Raw genomic sequence first — 20,577 nt, 5'->3', positions numbered from 1 at the left:
ACTATTACTTGATAGAATTTCCAAAAATGTCTGAATTATTATTGTGGTTGTAACCGTATTCGCGTAACTAATCTGAAAGTGGTGACATGACGTAAGAAACAGGATTGACTCATAACAATGACTTCTGCATATCTTACTGTTGAATTTCAATGTTACAATAATAGAAATTCCATTGACAAAGGGTATGATTCTTGTTTAGGGAAAGGCGTGGGAAATGGGAATAAAAGTTAGCATAGGCGGGAGGCGCACGCTGGACAATGGCATAGCAGAACAAATGCTTTTGCACTACTCACCGCGCTGCGTTGAAGCTTGCAGAAATCTTGTTAATCTTGAAACAACGTTAGCTCTCGTTTTCATATTGGGCATGAAAGAGAAAATTACAGTTTTTTAGCCAATGTACAAGACAATAAATATTACTACACGTATGATTTTACTTTAATTTGCCCTTGTTAAGTTCATTCCAGTAAAATCCGAAGATTGGCGTCCTGTCACGGTCGCCAGTGTGATGTCCAGAATTAAAAAAAAGGGGGGGGTGGTAATTTTTTGTTTTTGTTTTGTTGAAAGGAAAGAAAGAAAAAAGGGAGAATAAAGGTGAAGGGAAGTGGTTCTTTACTGGAATGAACTTATTGATGGACATCACAAAAATTTATTTTACCTATATTTTTTTTTTTTACTCATCGAAGAAGACAACACAACACATATAAAAGAAATCATCACACTAATATTATCCACAGAATGATCGTTTCACAAGACACTTTCTAGCTCGACTGACTCTTAAGACTGAACAAGACTCGACTGACTCTACTCTCTCTCTGGACCGCAGCCTCTTCACGTCCCTCTGGACTAGAGATTTCAACTGTGATTAGCACGCCGATTATTTAATTAATCGTACAGCCGCTAGGCGCGCGCTTGGCGCGTCATTTAAACGGGGTTAAACGCACACCGCGAGAGGCGTGGGCTAGCGGTGTCTTACAGGTATCGCCACAGTGTTAGCACGATTCTTATTATTGTAAATGTTGTTTCGCACAGAAGCAACATTTTTAGGACACCGGCAATACTAGCGGATGATGTGATTGTCGCAGCTTCACTAAAGGATTTCTCCAAAAGTCTCTTTAATTTTCCTGTAGGCAGTATCTATCTTACCCCTAGTGAGATAAGCCTCTACATCCTTACATTTGTTCTCGAGCCATCCCTGCTTAGCCATTTTGCACTTCCTGTCTATCTCATTTTTGAGACGTCCGTATTCCTTTTTGCCTGCTTCATTTACTGCATTTTTATATTTTCTCCTTTCATCAATTAAATTCAATATATCTTCTGTTACCCAAGGATTTCTACTAGCCCTCGCCTTTTTACCTACCTGATCCTCTGCTGCCTTCACTACTTCATCCCTCAAAGCTACCCATTCTTCTTCTACTGTATTTCTTTCCTCCATTGCTGTCAATTGCTCCCTTATGCTCTCCCTGAAACTCTGTACAACCTCTGGTTCTTTTAGTTTATCCAGGTCCCATCTCCTTAAATCCCCACATTTTTGCAGTTTCTTTAGTTTTAATCTACGTGTCATAACCAATAGATTGCGGTCAGAGTCCACATCTGCCCCTGGAAATGTCTTACAATTTAAAACCTGGTTCCTAAATCTCTGTCTTACCATTATATAATCTATCTGAAACCTGTCAGTATCTCCAGGCTTTTCCCATGTATACAGCCTTCTTTTATAATTCTTGAACCAAGTGTTAGCTATGATTAAGTTATGCTCTGTGCAAAATTCTACCAGGCGGCTTCCTCTTTCATTTCTTTGCCCCAGTCCATATTCACCTACTATGTTTCCTTCTCTCCCTTTTCCTACTACCGAATTCCAGTCACCCACGATATTAAATTTTCGTCCCCCTTCACTATCTGAGTAATTTCTTTTATTTGATCATACATTTCTTCGTCATCTGCAGAGCTAGTAGGCATATAACCTTGTACTACTGTAGTAAGTGTGGGCTTCGTATCTATCTTGGCCACAATAATGCGTTCACTATGCTGTTTGTAGTAGCTTACCCGCATTATATCTAACTTTAACCTATCCATTTCCCTTTTTAAATTTTCTAACCTACCTGCCCGATTAAGGGATCTGACATTCCACGCTCGGATCTGTAGAACGCAAGTTTTCTTTCTCCTGATAACGACACCCTCTTGAGTAGTCCCCGCCCGGAGATCCGAATGGGGGACTATTTTACCTCCGGAATATTTTACCCAAGAGGACGCCATCATCATTTAATCATACAGTAAAGCTGCATGCCCTCGGGAAAAATTACGGCCGTAGTTTCCCCTTGCTTTCAGCTTTTCGCAGTACCAGCAGAGCAAGGCCGATTTGGTTATTGTTACAAGGCCAGATCAGTCAATCATCCAGACTGTTGCCCTTGCAACTACTGAAAAGGCTGCTGCCCCTCTTCAGGAACCACACGTTTGTCTGGCCTCTCAACAGATACCCCTCTGTTGTGGTTGCACCTACGGTACGGCTATCTGTATCGCTGTGGCACTCAAGCCACCCCACCAATGGCAAGGTCCATGATTCATGGGGGGGAGGCGTAAGTCGCTATGGACGAGTAGTTGGGCACAGATAGGCGGAACAGCGTCGGCGTCCAATATTTAAGCAGCAGTGTCCATTGAAAAATACATAAACGGTATCATGCGTCCACTAGAAACTTTTGTCCTGTCTTTCATTGAGTTATGAAAAGGCGCAGAGATGGCGACTGACAATCGGGTGCGCCCACTTCCAATACTCATTGCTGTTTGTGAAAGTATATGGCGAAGTGCATTTCTGTGCCTAGTCTCTGGATTTCGATGATATCAACAAATGTCTTGCTGTGTTGTGCTACCCCCCGCTGGGACGACTTCTGGATCTCCCACGAGACTTTGAGCGAAACGTATTAATTGGGACCGTGCGAGCGTTGATACGACGGGCGCGCCTTCCATCTCGAAAAATTCTTTACTCTTGAGACATCGGTCTTAATTCCACCATATTGCGGTTTATTCTCACTGGCTGTATCACGTTGGGATCAACACTGCCGCACTAATTAGTGACTTTTCGAATTGAATATTAAGAGTTCGTAACTCAGCCAAGTACGGACACGAAGTATTAATTCTGATGTATCATGAATAATATTTTATTTAGAATAAGCCAAGACACTGTTGCATGTGAAGAACAATTCAAACACATAAGGAAACGAGACAGAATGATTGTTACAAAGGTATAACAGCCTATTGACGTAGTCTTGGTACTTCGCTTGTGCAAGTTTTCAGTGAAAAGCGAAGTGTCCCCGATATGACTGTAAATTTCAACATTCTCTGCGTTTCGAAGTTTTTAGTTTTTTTTTAAAAAAAGCAGGGACTTCGGGCTCTTCACCCACTTCCTCATGTTTATTTCCAAATAAATGATAATTATAAATCTGAAATATAATTGCCTCGAGGAAACTTGTAATCGCAAACCTTAATTGCATATCGAACATTTAATGCGAGTGTGGGTAATCGATATGTAAATTAAATGTGAACTCTTCCCAATTCAAAATTGTTCGCGGGATCTACAAATGGCACTTCACAAAATTTTAATTAATACTTTCTGCCATGCACTTCACAGTGGCTTGCAGATTATGTATGTACACGCAGAATTTTCCTTTTTTTGTTTCAGATATTTTATTAGTTTATCCTGGGTTGCGTTATTCTGTGCTGCAAAAGTCGACAAATTAGTTGGCCGTTTCCTGTCCCGTATTTTGTAAGTTCACATTACGGAACACTTTTAAGAGTGTTATATATGGAGCTGTTTTTGAGATGTTATTTTGTTTTATTTGTCACTGCCCACTACATATTCAGTAATTCTGCGCCGTGACCCAATCTGAATATGGATAAGTTAAAGCGCCCACGTCGTCATGTTATTCTAGCTATTAGTTCATCTTTAATAAAACGTTCTTTCGGGAGTTCAAAATTTCCTATCACCTTTAGTGTTACCTTGTATCCTGCTAACTATCCACCAGATACTTAATATACAACTGCTGAAATCAATTGTATTGGAAAATTTATAATATCAGCGTAAAGTTTACATTATGAGTTTATTACTGTAAATAATTACGATAGAGAAATGTATTGGTATTTTTTTTTCCTAGCATAAAATCAGGATTAATTGAATCTTGCATCAGCGTTTGATAAAATATGATAACCTCCAAGAAAAGAATAGGGTCTGCTCTGTTTCCCCGCTAAAAATGTTTATGCCTAGGAAACGGGCAACAGATAAGCCTGATGACAATTGGGCTGACTCCAGAACCCTTGCCAAAATCGCGAAATCTAGCTAACTGTATTTTTTTTTATCGGTAACGAAATGCCCTTGGGAAGATCAGAAGTTGATTCCATCAATTTGAGAATTTTATGAAAAGCCTGAATAATTCAAACTTTAAGAACAAGTCATTAATACTCAGATACAAAAAAAATCGTAGTTAAATCAGCCCAGCAACTTTATATATGTACTATATTTTAGTGTTGTATGTGTCCAAATCAGCAGATATTGAAGGAATCAGTTCATCGAATCACCGGCAGTGATTGGAACAGTCCAGGGCACTGTTTGTTCATAGTTCCAGAAATATAACAAATTAAGTGTTTGAGGTACAAAATGTGTTGTAAAAACACTACAGAATCCGGCCTCTTTTGCAGAAGAGGTTGACAATAAGAGTGTATTTTAGTGATGGTTGCCTATTGACAACAGAAATTTCACTTGTTCTGGACACAAACTACACAGCACATGATCCCTGAGAGGATAAGAAGAAAAAAAGATTATGTGGGCTTATGGGTTTAAATGTGTTCCAAGGGAGGCACACCCACATCAAGGTGAAAACAAAAAGTATTTGACAGTGTAGGTTTCAGTGACTGAAATCATGCATGAGAACACATCTGGCAAATGGGAATGTTCTGTCTCTAGTAGTGTGTTAGTGGTATGGTGGCAGTGAACCATCAGCACCAATTTATCCTCAATGTGTAGTTACGGTATGTGTTGTTGACATGCCTCTGCACAGGAATGTAAAAGTCAGCTGGAGCACCATGATGTAGTAGTTGCAGTACCCTTTGTACTACCAGTATCACATCTTCCAGCAGGGAAGGCAGGGTCACCGTTAGAAAGTGCAGATGTGTCTTATGGAAGGATTGCAGGTCCTACAAGGCGATTGCCAATATTCCCCGCCCACAAATGAAACTGAACCGGTGTTGATGGTTTTCTGCCAACTTGTCACTAAAACACCCGTGCAGGCAGAACATGCCCCCCTGCCTTTCATGCCTGTAAGGTGTGCTTTCAATCATTGAAATCTGTGCTGTCAAAGATCTTTTGCTTCCACCTTCAAATGGCTGTACCTCTCCTGGAATGCATTTCCAGCCATTTGTTCACCTGTCTTTTTTGCTCTTTATCCTTTCAGAAATCGGTTCCTGCAGTTTGCCCCATTTATCAAATTCACTCAGTAAGCTAATGTGTGCACAAAGAATTTTTGTTACCTTTGTCTCATTTCTTTATCACAATTAATATTGAACAAGCAGGTATTATATGACAAATATTTGTGATTGTGATTTTATCTATCCTGTAGATCACACAGTGTGTGCAGAGAAGCACATGATGATCTAGGACAAGTCATAAATGGAGATGAGATGATACATGGTTAAAAGATTATGACAGTGATCATATAATGATGCAAGTGTTCATATAATACATATGTAATGCCAAGAAAGAGAAAAGTGTATAGGTACATATCTTGTGAAAAATTTAGTATTGCACAATTTTTCTAAGTAAATTCACATTATTAAGGGAAAGAAAAATTAAGCAAATAACATGGAAATTCAAGAGTACCATAAACATTTAAAACCCATTACTAAAGTAAAACAGTAAAGGTGACACAGTTCTGTAAGGTGTTTGGGTTTATATGCAAAGTGCAGAACATGCACAGAACAAATAACAAGGAAATTCAAAAGTATACATTAAAAATACATTACAAATGGGAAAACTCACTTCTGTATTATGAGGGCTGTTTTTTATTTTTTATTTATTTATTATTTTTTTTTTTTCAACCTCAAATCACTTAGTATAGAAGCTACGTGAGCGGCAGAAAGTGGACATGCACTGTAGGCTACTGTGCAACCCTCACACTACACACTCCGCCATTGCCGACCTCAAGGCATCAGTCTGCATTGTACTACAGCCATCTAGACATGGCTGCCATCATTGTTGCTTCCACCAAGTGCGAATTGTGAAGTGTAATTCGGTTTCTGCAAGCAGAAGGGAATAGTGCAGCAGAAATTCATCGAAGAATGAGCCGAGTGTATGGAGATAACTTCATGACTGATGGTGTTGTGCGTGAATGGTGCCAGAAGTTTAAAGATGGCCGAAATGATGTGCATGATGAAGGGGGCCAAGGACGCAGGTCTGTCGTTACAGCTGACCTTGTTGAACGAGTTGACAGAATGGTTAAAGAAAATCATAGGCTCACCAAAATGCTTTGTCTATGGAAATTCTGGAAGTTTCAAGATCTATCACTACTGAACATTTAGGCTGCAAAAAACTTTGTGCTCGTTGGGTCCCAAAAATGTTGACGGACACCCACAAAAGTCACCAAGTGGCGTCAGCTTTGAATTTCCTTGACCATTATCACGATGAAGGAGAGAACTTTTTGAAATCAATTGTTACTTTAAATGAAACTTGGATCCAATACAACACACAAGAAACAAAACGAGAATCACAACAATGGATGCTTCCAAATTCACCAAACAAACAAACAAAAACAAAAAAAATCAAATAAGCATTCAACAACAGAAAGGTTATGGTTGCCGTGTTTTGGGACGAAAAAGGTGTGTTATTTGTAGTGTTTATGCAGCCCAGAACCACTATCAATGCAGCCGATTATTGTGAAACTTTACGATGTTTGCAGAGAGCCAAAAAAAAAAAAAAAAAAAAAAAAAAAAAAAATCTTGAACATTTTCGATCATCCACTGTATAGTCCTGACCTGGCACCTAGTGACTTTCACCTTTTCCCTGAACTGAAGATGTGACCAATGAAGAACTTCAAAACAATGTCAATGCTCATTTGATATCATTGGCGGCAACATTTTTTGAAGAGGATATTGCAAAGCTTGTCCACAGATATGATAAATGTCTAAATCTTTTCGGTGATTATGTTGAAAAGTAACCATAAGTGGACAAAACTTTTGGTAAGAAAATAATTGTTTTCTGTACACTTGTCTTTTATTTATAACCTATCGCAGGTTGGAAAAAAAAAAGAAAGAAAAGGCTCTTGTACAAAGTTAGGTTTGGCACTTTGATGCCTAATGTGTTTAAAATTACTATGTTTATGTGCATGGACCATTAACATTCTTCAGACTGACTTGAATAAATTTTTGTGTCAAGGAACATTGATGTGGCCTGTACATCATGGGTGTTAAAAGAACAACAGTGTGTCAATGTTCACTGAATATGTAGGAAATCATGCCAGATCTGAGCTCATCAGAAAACCTGGCCAAGACTCATTGCTTAGAGGTTTTTGCAAACTTGGGGATAGTTAGCTGAGACTGATAGATGCTGCCAGACTTCTTAGCGTAAGCTGTTGGCATGTTTCAGCAACCACTTCTGGTGATAGTTATGGTACATAGTGTGTCACAGTGAGCAAGTAACTTGGCTTATGTTTGTGGGTTGCAAGGATTTTATTTTGTTTATGTCTCATTCAGGAGTCATCTTACAATGGTATAGGATTTGTCACCACAATACAATAAAAATAAATAGCTCAACATATACTTTTACACTGAATATATGAGTATCCTTTTATGGGGATGGGATAGATCCTCAGGAATGGCCCTGATGAAAAAAACATCCTGGCATTTTGCTTGAAATGATTTAGGAAAACCTTGGAAAACCTAAATCAGGATGGCTGGACAGAACAAACTCCATTGTCTCACATATGATATGAGCTTCTTAATAACTGTACTGCCTCTTGCAGTTGGCCTCTGTTACACAATTTTTTTATACACAATGTGCTGCAGATAACTTACAATATAAAACATAGTTTTGCATTTTATTGCTGCACACACTAAGGACACTTTCTGGTGACTCGTGGCCACTAAAAGACTGCTACATCCCTTGCACTAACTACAGCCTGTTCCAAAAACTGATTCCAGACGTCCCCCATGCAAATCTTCATTTCCTCCCATCAATCCACCTGAAAAACTGAATCAGCATTCCCCCTTGATGAGTGAGATGTTGAACTCGGAAGAATGGTAAGACATTACTATCATGCACTGTAGATCTTTTCACACGATATTCTTGTTAAAGCATTACATTGTGATTATGCATCATAATGTGACAAGGTGTTGTAGTTACTCCTTTCATTATCAACCACTGCTATAGGTCCCCTAAGTCATGTTTAATCATGCAGTATGCATTGTTTACGAAGAACATTTTAGTTGCCCAGATGTATTTAAGTAATCTTTCTGAGCTCCTTGGGTAATATATTATATAATGGAGTCAAATGAAAAAGTGACAGATGAATAAACAGGAAGGAAACTGTTTTTTATTTTGGAAGTAATTGCCATTATTGTTTATACTTTTATCCCAGTGTGAAACAAGATGGTGAGTGCTTTCATGGAAAAATATTTGTGATTCCCTACTGAACCATGGTTGTACCCAGGCATGCACCTCTTTATCAGAGCCAAATTGACAGTCATGAGTGTCTTTCTTCAGGGCTCCACAAATAAGGAAATTGCATGGAGAGAGATCAGGGGTATATGGAGGATGTGTAAGGGCTCCCCAGTGAAACTTTGCAGCATACTCGAAACAATCTTGGTAACATGGGGATTCACATTATTTTGCAACTGAATGATACTGTCAACATTCCTGAGCATGTGGATGCATGATGGTGCACTTCAGTTTTTGCAAAGTGTCCACATACCACTGTGTGGAAATTGTGGCACGGTATTCCAGAAAGTCAATGACCTGTAGGCCCTTGCCATCAAGGAAAAAGTTATCATGACTTTCCAGAGCTAGCGTTCCTGTTGTTCCAACTTCACTGCAAAAGTTTCATCCATACAGTCCCAATCTTTCTCCATGCAGTTTCCATTTTTCTGAAACCCAATTCATGGTCATCAGTTTGCTTTGGACCAAGGAGCACATGCCTGGGTGCAACTGTGGCTCTGTAGGCAATTACAAACATTTTCACATTTGAAGGCTCTTACTGGCTTGTCTCACAGCACAATAAATATATTAACAGATACAGCAATTACTTTTGAAATAATAAACAGTTTACTCACTTCTTTTCCATCTGTCTCATTTTCATTTGACTGTCCTTACACAATTTTATTCCCTGACAGGAAATACTATTTTGAATTTCTTCTTTTTTTGTGTGTAAACTTAAGTGCAAAATAAATTTTCTTCTGTGATTATGTATTAGTGAAATACACTGTCAGAGAAAAAAAATTAGCACACGCTTGTAGAGGTTTCCAGTACAATCAAGATTTATTGTCGCAGACAGTGCATATGGAGTACATGAAATGATTACATTTACAGATCAGTAGCTGAAGCAGTTCAGAGGTGCCAGGTATTGACCCATGTTGAAACACCAATATTAGTGTGTGCTATAGTCTCCATGGGTAGCAATGCAGGCACTGACTCTGACATCCAATCAATCACACAGATGGTGAATACTTTCCTGGGATATGTTATTCCAATTCTGTTTGACCCGTTCACATAATTCTGTAAGACTTGTTGGTTGATGAGTCACTTCTCGTCCCATTGTATCTCAAACATATTCAATTGGAGACAAATGTAGGGGTAGTGCTGACCAGGGAAGTTTCTGCACTTCTTGCAGCACATGTTGAGTATCATGGGCAATGTGTGGGCAAGCATTACCCTGTTGGAACAACACATCACCTTCCTGTTGCGAGATGGCAAAAGAATCAGCCTAACAGCATTCTGCACATACTGAGTGCTGGTTAGCATCTGCTCCAGAAACATCCAAGGGGAACAAGAATTGTAATGTATCGCACCTGAGACAATTTAAGGACCGGAGTAGGGCCAATGTGTACTGGATGAACACACTTTACAAGACAGTGCCCACCAGGTATATGTCATATGCACAGATGACAATCACTTGTCTGCAAGCAGAATCTGCTTTCATCACTGAAAGCCACAGCACACTATCCCAGTGCACTATTCTATCTTCCATGTGATCCTCTGATGGCACCAGCCAAGCCATTCACGTCAGTGCAGTGTGGATGAGTGGAACACATGCTAGAGTACCCATAGTCCCACTGCTAACAACCAATCCAGTACAGTTCGTGTTGACACATCTGGAGTCACAACACCTCTTACCTGTGCTGTGGTAGCTGTAGGATCTGCCACTACTGCACTACAATATGACAATTGTGACGGGGATCTTGTTGCTGGACATCCATCTAAATCTACATACCTACTCCGCAATCCACCATATGGTGCGTGGCGGAGGGTACCTCATACCACAACTAGCATCGTCTCTCCCTGTTCTACTCCCAAACAGAACGAGGGAAAAATGACTGCCTATATTCTCTGTATGAGCCCTAATCTCCCTTATCTCATCTTTGTGGTCTTCCCGCGAAATGTAAGTTGGCGGCAGTAAAACTGTAGTACAGTCAGCTTCAAATGCTGGTTCCCTAAATTTACTCAGCAGCAATTCACGAAAAGAATGCCTCCTTTCCTCTAGAGACTCCCACTCGAGTTCCTGAAGCATTTCCGTAACAGTCACGTGATGATCAAACCTACCAGTAACAAATCTAGCAGCACGCCTCTTAATTGCTTCTATGTCCTCCCTCAATCCGACCTGATAGGGATCCCAAACATTTGAGGAGTACTCAAGAATAGGTCGTATTAGTGTTTTATAAGTGGTCTCCTTTACAGATGAACCACATCTTCCCAAAATTCTACCAATGAACCAAAGACGACTATCCACCTTCCCCACAACTGCCATTACATGCTTGTCCCACTTCATATAGCTCTGCAATGTTACACCCAAATATTTAATCGACGTGACTGTGTCAAGTCCTACACTACTAATGGAGTATTCAAATGTTACAGGATTCTTTTTCCTATTCATCTGCATTAATTTACATTTATCTATATTTAGAGTTAGCTGCCATTCTTTACACCAATCACAAATGCTGTCCAAGTCATCTTGTATCCTCCTACAGTCACTCAACGACGACACCTTTCCATACACCAAAGCATCATCAGTAAACAGCCGCACAATGCTATCCACCCTATCCAAAAGATAATTTATGTAGATAGAAAACAACAGCGGACCTGCCACACTTCCCTGGGGCACTCCAGATGATACCCTCACCTCCGATGAACACTCACCATCAAGGAAACGTACTGTGTTCTATTACTTAAGAATGTCTTCTACAGGTTGGAGAATGTATGCATGACCATTGATACCAGAATTTTTGCACAACTGACACAGCACATCGTTCTTGTGCAGCAATTCTGTAAAAGAGCCATCGCACCACTCGGAAGGCCACACTTTGGACCCTTTAAAACTCATTCAGTTGGCTAATGGAAGCATGAGTGCTTTTCTGTGGCATGGTTGCCTGTTTGCTTCACATATTTGCATCCCACTGAGCCTTCTGGCTTTGAGCATTTTCTATTAAAGGGTAGACACAGATGACACTTGCAGCTATGGCACTATGCTGTCTGTTGACGGACAATGTATAAACCATTATCAGGACGTTTACCATCCTCCAGGTGGCATATACCATCATTGGATCAAAATCGACATTTTCTTTGCAGCAGTACTAATTTTATTTTCATCTGTTTCATTTTCTTTACTTTTCTTTTTGTTTATTTATTTTATAACAGTGTACTTAGTAATGTTTTCCCTAATATGCCCAACAGATTGGTACATGTACTCACCTGGTGCAGTAAGGAAACCTAGTTTGCTAAATAGTTCTTTACAGTGAACTCAGATACTATGAAGTGTCTGTAGGAGCCATATGCCATGACAGGACATTGGTTGTTAGAAACTGTGGATAAAATGCTAAGAGCATAACATACTGAGGACATTATTTTTCGCCTTGTCTTTTGTGTTCATTCCAGTTTAATTGATAGTCAATATTCCACACTAAAACCTTCCTGTTTGTTGCTCAATCAATAGGTTTATTATGTATGCATAATGTTACAGAGCTGTTTTCCATATGCTGAAGTGGAACTGGTTATTTTCTTTATGTTCAATGTTTTATGAATTGCTGATACGTGGCTATTGTCAGCAAAGGGAACTTTTCCTCCATGGCTTGTAGTGTCTGGAAAGTAATTGATCTATATTAAGAATAAATCTATCCTGAGGACTGTTTATGTTTATATCTTTCTTGTCTGAATTTTTTTTACTAAAAATTTATCATCAGCAGACATACAAATTTTCTCTCTCTTTTGCACCCTGTTTTCTAGATAAGCGTGGAACCACTTGTTTGCTACTCCTCTTACACCTAGTGCTTTTAGCTTGTTTAATATATACACTAAGATAAAAAAAAGGATATCCCCAAATGAATTATCTGAATGGGATGGAAATCAGTAGATGTGGTTACATGTATAAACAAATAATGATTACTGTTTCAGAAGACCTGCATTATTTATTCAAGAGAAAGAGCTTCACAAGTTGAGCAAGTGAATAACGCTTTGGTCCACCTCTGGCCCTTGTGCAAGCAATTATTCATGTTGGCATTATTGGCAACCTTGCTAGTCAAGGTAGGTTTTGGCAAGGATGAGAAAGGCAGTAGAAACTCTTGCCAAGTGCTGATGGGCATTATCTTGCTGAAATATAAGCCCAGGGTGGCTTGCCATGAAGGGCAACATAGTGGGGCATAGAATATTGTTGATGTACTATTGTACTGTAAGTATACCATGAATGACAACCAAATGGGTCCTGCTATGAAAAGAAATGGCATCCCAGGCTATCACTCCTGACTGCTGGGCCATATGGCAGGCAACAGTCAGATTGGTATTCCACTATTGTCTGGGGCACTTGCAGATGCATCTTTACTGGTCGTCAGGGCTCGTTTTGAAGTGGGACTTGTCACCGAAAACACTTCTACTCCAGTGAATGAGATTCCAGGCTGAAGATGTGTCTGGATAAGTCCAAAGGAGAGGTCGGATACCAGCCTGACTGCCGCTCGCCATACAGCCCAATAACTAGGAATGTTGGTCTGGGGTGCCAGGTCCTTTAATAGCAGGACCCCTTTGGTTGTAGATTAGATTAGATTAGATTAGTGGTGTGTTGTTGATAGTCTATTGCCCATTTTGTTGCATTCATGGCTAGCCATTCTGGGCTTACATTTCAGCAAGAAAATTCCCACCTGCACATTGTGAGAGTTTATACTGCATTTCTTCAAGCTTGCCAAAAACTACCATGGCCAGCCAGGTTGCTGGATGTCTCTCTAGTTGAGAACATTTGGAACATTATGGGCAGGGCCCTCCAACCATCTCAGGATACTGATTATTAATGGGCCAATTGGAGAGTATTTGGCATGATATCCCTCAGTAGGACTTCCAACAATTGTATCAATTAATACCAAGCTGAAACTGCTTGCATGAGAGCAAGAGGTGGACCAACATGTTATTGACTTTCTGAATTTGTGAAGCTCTTTACCTTGAACAAATTATCCAGTTTTTGTCTTGGAGTATATTTTATGACCAACAGTGTGAAAAGCATTGGACAATATGAGAATATGTCTGCAACACAGTTATCCTTGTTAAGAACTTCAAGTACAACTTTTGTGAACTTTGTAATGATGAATATTGCTCTTCTGTGGCCTCAGAAACCAAATTGTGTATTGTTTACTGATAGTATTTAAAAATAATATTAAACAGTTAACTCTCCATAATGATCTGTAAAATATTTGGTAAGTGTTTCCTATTTAATATTCCTGTGGTGTTCTGCCAAGCATGATGGAAAATTCAGTGAAGGTTTTATTTATTCATGTAACTCCATTAGCTTATCTTTCATGAGTGGTTAAATTATCTTTGAAACTGCAGTAACTGGCATGTAGTTTTCAGTACTCTCTGCATTGCCTTTCTTTAGTAATGGCACAACTTGTGTGTGCTTTAGGTATCCTGTAAACATACCTGCACCAAAGGACTCATTTATTATATTTGCTAATGGGGCTTACATACTCTTTATGCATGCAGAGCAGAGACTGGAACCTCATAGAAGCCAGCACACTTTCTATTTTTTAGATTTCTGCATTGCTTTCCTGACTACAAGACCCCTTGTGGTAAACATCATCATTGTGCTGTATGTGTAAGTCATTGTTGGTGCTACATATATTTTAGGAAGATTTTGTTGCAACATGTGTGCACTGCCAGAGAAATAGTCATTTGCAAAATTTGCCAGTTCCTGAGAATTTTCTATTTTTCTACTACCATTTTTTGTTTGTGTGTTAGTATACTTTGTGTCTCAGTTTCCTGTTTTATGACCTCCATACTACTTCACTTTTATTTTCTGAATTTTATTTTATTTCGTCACTGATTGGTTTCTTGAAACAAGCAGTACCCTCCTTTAAATTTTTATAGTTGTGATTGTTATCTAGGAACTTACAGATTAGTGCTGTACTTTAATAAAGAACTGAGAAATTTAAGTGCTTGAGAAAACTTTCTAACACCCCCTCTTATCCACGTATTTTCATTAGTTGCTCTGTTGAAGAGGCTATTTTAGAAATATCTAGTCAAGAAACAATTTAAACAATACAGAATTTAGAGAAATTGGCATAGACATTATTTTTGATGTATACTTCATTCCAAGTTTCATTTTTACCCTAGAAAAAGTATGTTTCTGTATGTTCTGAGAAGATCCTTCTGCAGGCCTGCAGGTTTTTTGGGTTTTACTAAGCCTGTCTTTAGCTATATTACGTGGCAGTAATGTCGGTATGTGTAGGTACATGGACTAAGTCTGATGCTGAACTTTTTGACAGCCTAGTAGTGGCATTTATCATTTGTGCGATGCTAGAATTGATCAAAATGTTGAGGAAGTTATTAATAATGCCACCGTCAACATATGTGTTAACATTCATGTCTTCCCATATTATTACATTATTTTTGGTGCCGAGACTCTGTCCAGAACACTCATCCTCAAAGTGAGATGCGTTTTGATTGTAATGGCTGGCTGTTGAGTCAAAATGGTGATTAATGCACAATGTCTGCAGTACCACAGGTATGTTAGACTTCCTTATGTATGTTGTATTTTGCCTGAACTGACTTTTGTTTTTCTAGTAGATGCTCATGATATGAAGATGAAATTATTGAATTCCTCTCCTCCAACTTCCAGGAGGATGGGTAGTCTTATCAGTGGGTATCAACATGGCCTATGAGGGATTCCTGATAAATCTGCTGTAGAGCTATCTTCAAGATACTGACATATTGTGTTGAGAAATTGTATACCCCCACAAAAAGTATCACCTCTTTGGTGAGAAGGCATGAGATGACATAGCCAGTTTTGGTTGTGACACCTATCGCGCCTCCACACTCTCCTTCATCACAAACTAACATGCAGTTGCTGTAATATTATATGTACCACATGGGTAACTATACATTCCTGGTACCTACCTCTGATGACACTACTGATGTAGAGACATTCATTGTACTTAGTGCATAATATCCTGCCTTTTCCTTTTTTGTGGGGACTGTAATGCATTAAATATACTATAACAATAAAAATAATTAATTTTCGACAATATAATGTAATCAGATAGATAAAAAAATCTACTCATTAATCAGTGGCAGGAGAACACATACTTAAAAAAAGGTTTTACTTTCCAAGCTTTGAGACAGTGGCTCCTTCTTCCAGCAGAAGCGTTGAAGGGGAAGGAAGAGTCCTCTTCCTTCACCCCTTTTCCTTCCCCTCTAGCCCTTTTGCCAGAAGGAGGAGCCATTGGCTCTGAATCCTTCCTAAGTAAAAGCTCTTTTTAAGTGTGTGTTCTCCTGTGCTCTGTTCATTATCATGTATAGTTCAGTGTGCTCTCCAGCCCTCACTGATACAGTTCAGTGGGAGGTGTCTGAAGATTTGCACTTCACTAGCCATGTCTCAGTTTGAATAAATGTATCAGAACAGTGTCCAAAAGCTAAACAGAGGAGTTGATATTCAACAAGGTAACCATGTGAAGTACATCTGAAGGGCTGTATGTAATGCGGCATCAGCATCCAGCATCCAGCATCATGATCCCATGGGCCACGTCAGGAATGTGACGCACCAGGCTGCTGATGAATCCACTGCACAGTCTTCTGGCCATACACAAAGACAGTCTTTTCCCTAGTGCAGTGAAGAGAGACAGTCTGGCACTCTTAACATTTTGGAGTGATGAGAACAAAGACCTGATTATGTATTAAAAAGATCAAGAAGAAGTTTTGATGAGTTTTGTTACGTCATATAATCCTTCCATGATCAAAACGTGTTAGGCTACTTACACAGCTATAATGAAGGAAAGGTGTCTCCAGACAACACGTAAGGGCATCATCCGGATGGCAGTGGAGCTTTTTCCAAGACTACCAATATTGTTAGCCTCTGTTTTGTACTCAAATGCCAACATGTGATCATGGAAAAGTACAGGCTGAATATAAGATACAAAAAATCTGAATCCTGTATTGTCTCTTCTCTATATAGAATCTCCATTTGACTAAACACAGACAAGCACATGGTGGGCTCAGCCACTGGTGTATAAATAGGTTACAATCAGTGATATATTTTTGAGTATTGTTAATGCTTACCATGATATAACTTATTATTAAAAATTATACTTTTACATAAGTCAAAATATTGAAAAAGTTGTAAAATTTGGAAATTCCCTTTACATAAATTGAATAATTATTAAATATGTTTTTTGTATCAGACTTTATTTTTTATGTTAACAATTAATTTTAGAAATATTGCTTTGTCTTTTATTTGTGAAATAATAATTACGGCTAATTTTTGGTCTGGACATAATACATCTAATATTCTCAAAGTAAACAATTTGGTAATGTTATTTCAGGAACTGATGTCAAAATGATTTTCTGGAATTTTCTGTGATAGTAGATTTACACAAAATAATGATAACCTGAATATCAGAAACAATCCTATTTGAGTGAAAAGGTAATTATAAGTTTAAATACAAATGGAATTTAGAATGGTCATCTTAGCAGTCATCTACAAACTGTGTGTTCTGTTTGCCGGGATCTTCATCAGTCCTCATCGATGACTTTGTAACATTATTTCCCGGTCAGCTACATTACAAGACCAATGAGACTAAAGTCAAATATCATATAATACATTGTAACATGTCCAGTAGGCTAAATGAATAAATGTATGTCTTATATTTTATTAAAAAGATGTTTGCTAGCTGAATTAGAGTGAGAAGAGGGGAGATCTTACACAGAGTACTGCACCTAGATTGTAATAACATGATCTACATAGAAAAAATATGAAAACAAGATATATATTCTAAATTATAGGCTGTTACAGAGACATTCCCAGCAGGGGACTGGGTGTTGCGTGTCCTTCATCATTATTTTCATCATCATTGATGTGCAAGTCGCTGAAGGGGCGTCAACTAAAAAGACTTGCAATATGGCGGCTGAACCCTGAAAGGGATATCCCGGCCAATAAAAGCCATACGATCATTTCATTTCCAGATGAACGTCTTTCACTCAAAACCAAAAACTTCATTATTCTTTTTCATAACTGTTAAAAAAGCCCAGAGGAAATAGCTAACAACCAGGGGACATTTGAGACATTTCAAGATAAGACAGAGCAAGTAGTTTCCAAATGGTCCCATGAGCATTACTTTGATGAAAACAATCCAGTTCAGATAAAGGGGGGGGGGGGGGGATTATTGTCCTAAAGGTTGTAACCTTATCACAATCTTTAGATGGATGATTAGTGAAGTAAATAATAACAAAACATTTAAATAACATATTTGTCTTGAAAAGTCTTTTGGACTAAAGGAGGGCACTCACTGAAAATCAGAAGCAGCTCCAAGGGAAGCAGTTGGATTGGCAGCTAGGAATGTGGGAGGGAGGGGTGGCAGCTAGACTTGTGATGCACTGTTGTAGGATCCAGTGGGAAGTGGTGCATATGGAATGTGACATGGGGACATGAATTGGGACGGGGTGACATGAAAGAAGAAAGGGAAACTGTTTAGTGGAAGGTGTGAGGACAGCGGGTTATGAGGTTGAGGCCAGGATGATTACAGTGAAGGATGTGGAGCAAGGGAAATTCCCATCTGTGAAGTTCAGAGAAGCTGCTGATAGAGGGAAGGATCTAGATGACCAGGATTGTTAAGCAGCTACTGAAATTGAGCTTATTGTACTCAGCTACATATTGTGCCACCAGATAGTCAACTTCATTCTTGGCAACACTTTGGTGGTGGCCATACATTCTAGTGGGCAGCTGGTTGGTAGTCATACTGACTTAAAAAGCTGTGCAGTATTTGCAGCACATTTTGTATATGACGTGGCTGCTCTCACTGGTGATTGGCCTCTGCTGGAGTAGATAAAATTGTGACAGTGCTGGAGTGGGAAGTGTTGGCCATATGAATTGAGGAAGTGTTGCACTTTGGTCTGCCATAGGGCTATGACCCCTGTGGCAAGGAGTGAGAAGTTGAGTGGCATATTGATGGACTTAGGTTGGGGTTGGAATACCACTTTAGGAGGGGTGGAAACGATCCTGTGTAGGATGTCTCTTATTTCAGGGCACTTTGGAAGATAATCGAAGCCCTTGCGATGGATGTGGTTCACGTGTTCCAGTCCAGGGTGATATTTGGTGACAAGGGTGGCTGATCCCAGGTTTGATGGGAGGATTAGAGGTGTGTGTGGGTATGGCATAGGGAATCTGTTTGTGGACTATGTGGGTGAGGTTACTGCAGCCTGCGAAGGCCTTTGTAAGGCCTCCAGCATACTGGGCAAGGGAGTTCTCATCACTGCAGATACATCATCCATGGGTAGCTAGGATGTATGGGAGGGATTTTTTGGTGTGGAACTCATGGCAGTTGTTGAAATGCAGGTACTGTTGGTTGTTGGTGGGTGTAATGTGGACGAATGTGTAGATGGAGCCATCAGAGGTGGAGGTCAATGTCCAAGAAAGTGGTGCATTGGGTAGAGGAGAACCACTTGAAACAGATAGGAGAGAAGATGTTGGTGTTGTGAAGGAATGGAGGTAGAGTGCCTTGACCCCACCACAACCAGTTCACCTGCCAAACTGCAGCACTGGCACTGTTAGTCCAGCTGTCATGATGTAGATGTGTGTGTGCAGGGGGTTGGGGGGGGGGGGGGGGGAGGAGTGTGGAGAGTGTTTACACGGGTGTGCATGCATGTGCATACAATTGCTTTTTTAACTCTAGCTTGTAAATGGATTACTCTGAAAGGTAGCACATTTTCTGCCTTTTTATGTGTGCCTATCAATAACTCAACACTTCTGCTTTGTGATTGGTGGCCTCCTTTAAGCCAAAAATATTTACATTCTATCAGAACTTTCCTGCAACATTTCCTGCAAGGTCCCTAGGGAAAGAGCTAAGGTATAAGTTGGGAGAGGTTGAAATGGGAGCTGTAGATGAGGTTGAAGGACCCACCCACTAGAAATGGAATAGTGTCTGTGGTGTCAAAGATTAAATCAATGATGTTTGGACCAGTGAAAGATTAGTGACCATAAATGATGGAATAAAATGATGAAGCAATGTGATAGTGGAACACTATAAACTGTAATCAAAGACAGAATTATAATCAAATTAAAATATAGTGAAATGATAAGGGCTGGGAGTATTTTGTAGCTAGTCAGAGAGACAGCAGAGAAGCCAATGGAAAGATGTCAGAATAAAACATAGATGGAAGTGAGTTAAGAATCTAAGGAGATTTATTTTAAGATGACAGAAGAAGTAACGACATAAAGTGGAAATGTATGTGTAAGGCTGGAAAAGAGAGGGATGGAGAGTTGCATTTAATTTTGCCATGAGAAAGAGAGGGCACAGAGATCAGAAAGGAGACACACAAGACTGGAGGTTAATTGTGGCAAGAAATTGAACGAAGGTTGAGTCCAGAAGAGCTGAAAAAATATGTTTGAGAGTTCAGGGAAACAGATGTTACAAGAGGAGTTTCAGATGGCCTATATGCTATAACAGTCAGTCAATCAATCAAGTCTTACGAGGTGATTAGGTACAGGAGAGCTTGGTGTGTTTGTCTTTCTGCAAAAATATTTACATTGAGATTAAGATATTTCAAATGTTTTTGTGTGGGAAGTAAGTATTTTTGTTTTAGGTACTCATGTTTGAAAACTCTAGGAGGTAGTGGGACATGCTAATTTCCATCCAGATTTCTTGAACTTACTCCCCTTTCATTCATTGTTAGGGTGTACTCTTTGCATAGACATTGCCAATATCCATTCAGTATCAGCTTCAAATGCTGCTCCGACAGGGAATAAAATAAAATAAAATAAAAACCATTCCCAACAGTTTCTGTCATTTCCAGTTATCTCCCCTCTTCTGTTGTCACTACTTACAGTTGTACTTGTTTCCCCTTCCGTGTTTCCCCTTTCTACGTAA

General features: G+C 39.4%; 1 protein-coding gene across 3 annotated transcripts in view; it reads left to right on the top strand.

Annotated features, from left to right (window-relative positions):
- Positions 1-20,577, top strand: part of LOC126278064 (eyes absent homolog 2) — a 1,079,207-nt gene that overhangs the window by 64,619 nt on the left and 994,011 nt on the right. The window contains exon 1 of one of the 3 annotated variants that reach the window (XM_049977885.1): positions 3,490-3,634. The exons of 1 other annotated variant lie outside the window; for it this stretch is intronic. The gene's annotated coding sequence lies outside the window, so the exon portion shown is untranslated. Of the gene's footprint in view, positions 1-3,489; positions 3,755-20,577 lie in introns of those variants that run through there. One more of the 3 variants, XM_049977886.1, reaches the window with a different exon arrangement.

This window comes from Schistocerca gregaria, chromosome 6 (assembly GCF_023897955.1).
Source record: "Schistocerca gregaria isolate iqSchGreg1 chromosome 6, iqSchGreg1.2, whole genome shotgun sequence".
In the NCBI taxonomy this organism is placed as follows: domain Eukaryota; kingdom Metazoa; phylum Arthropoda; class Insecta; order Orthoptera; family Acrididae; genus Schistocerca; species Schistocerca gregaria.
This window is presented reverse-complemented; position numbering and strand designations above follow the sequence as displayed.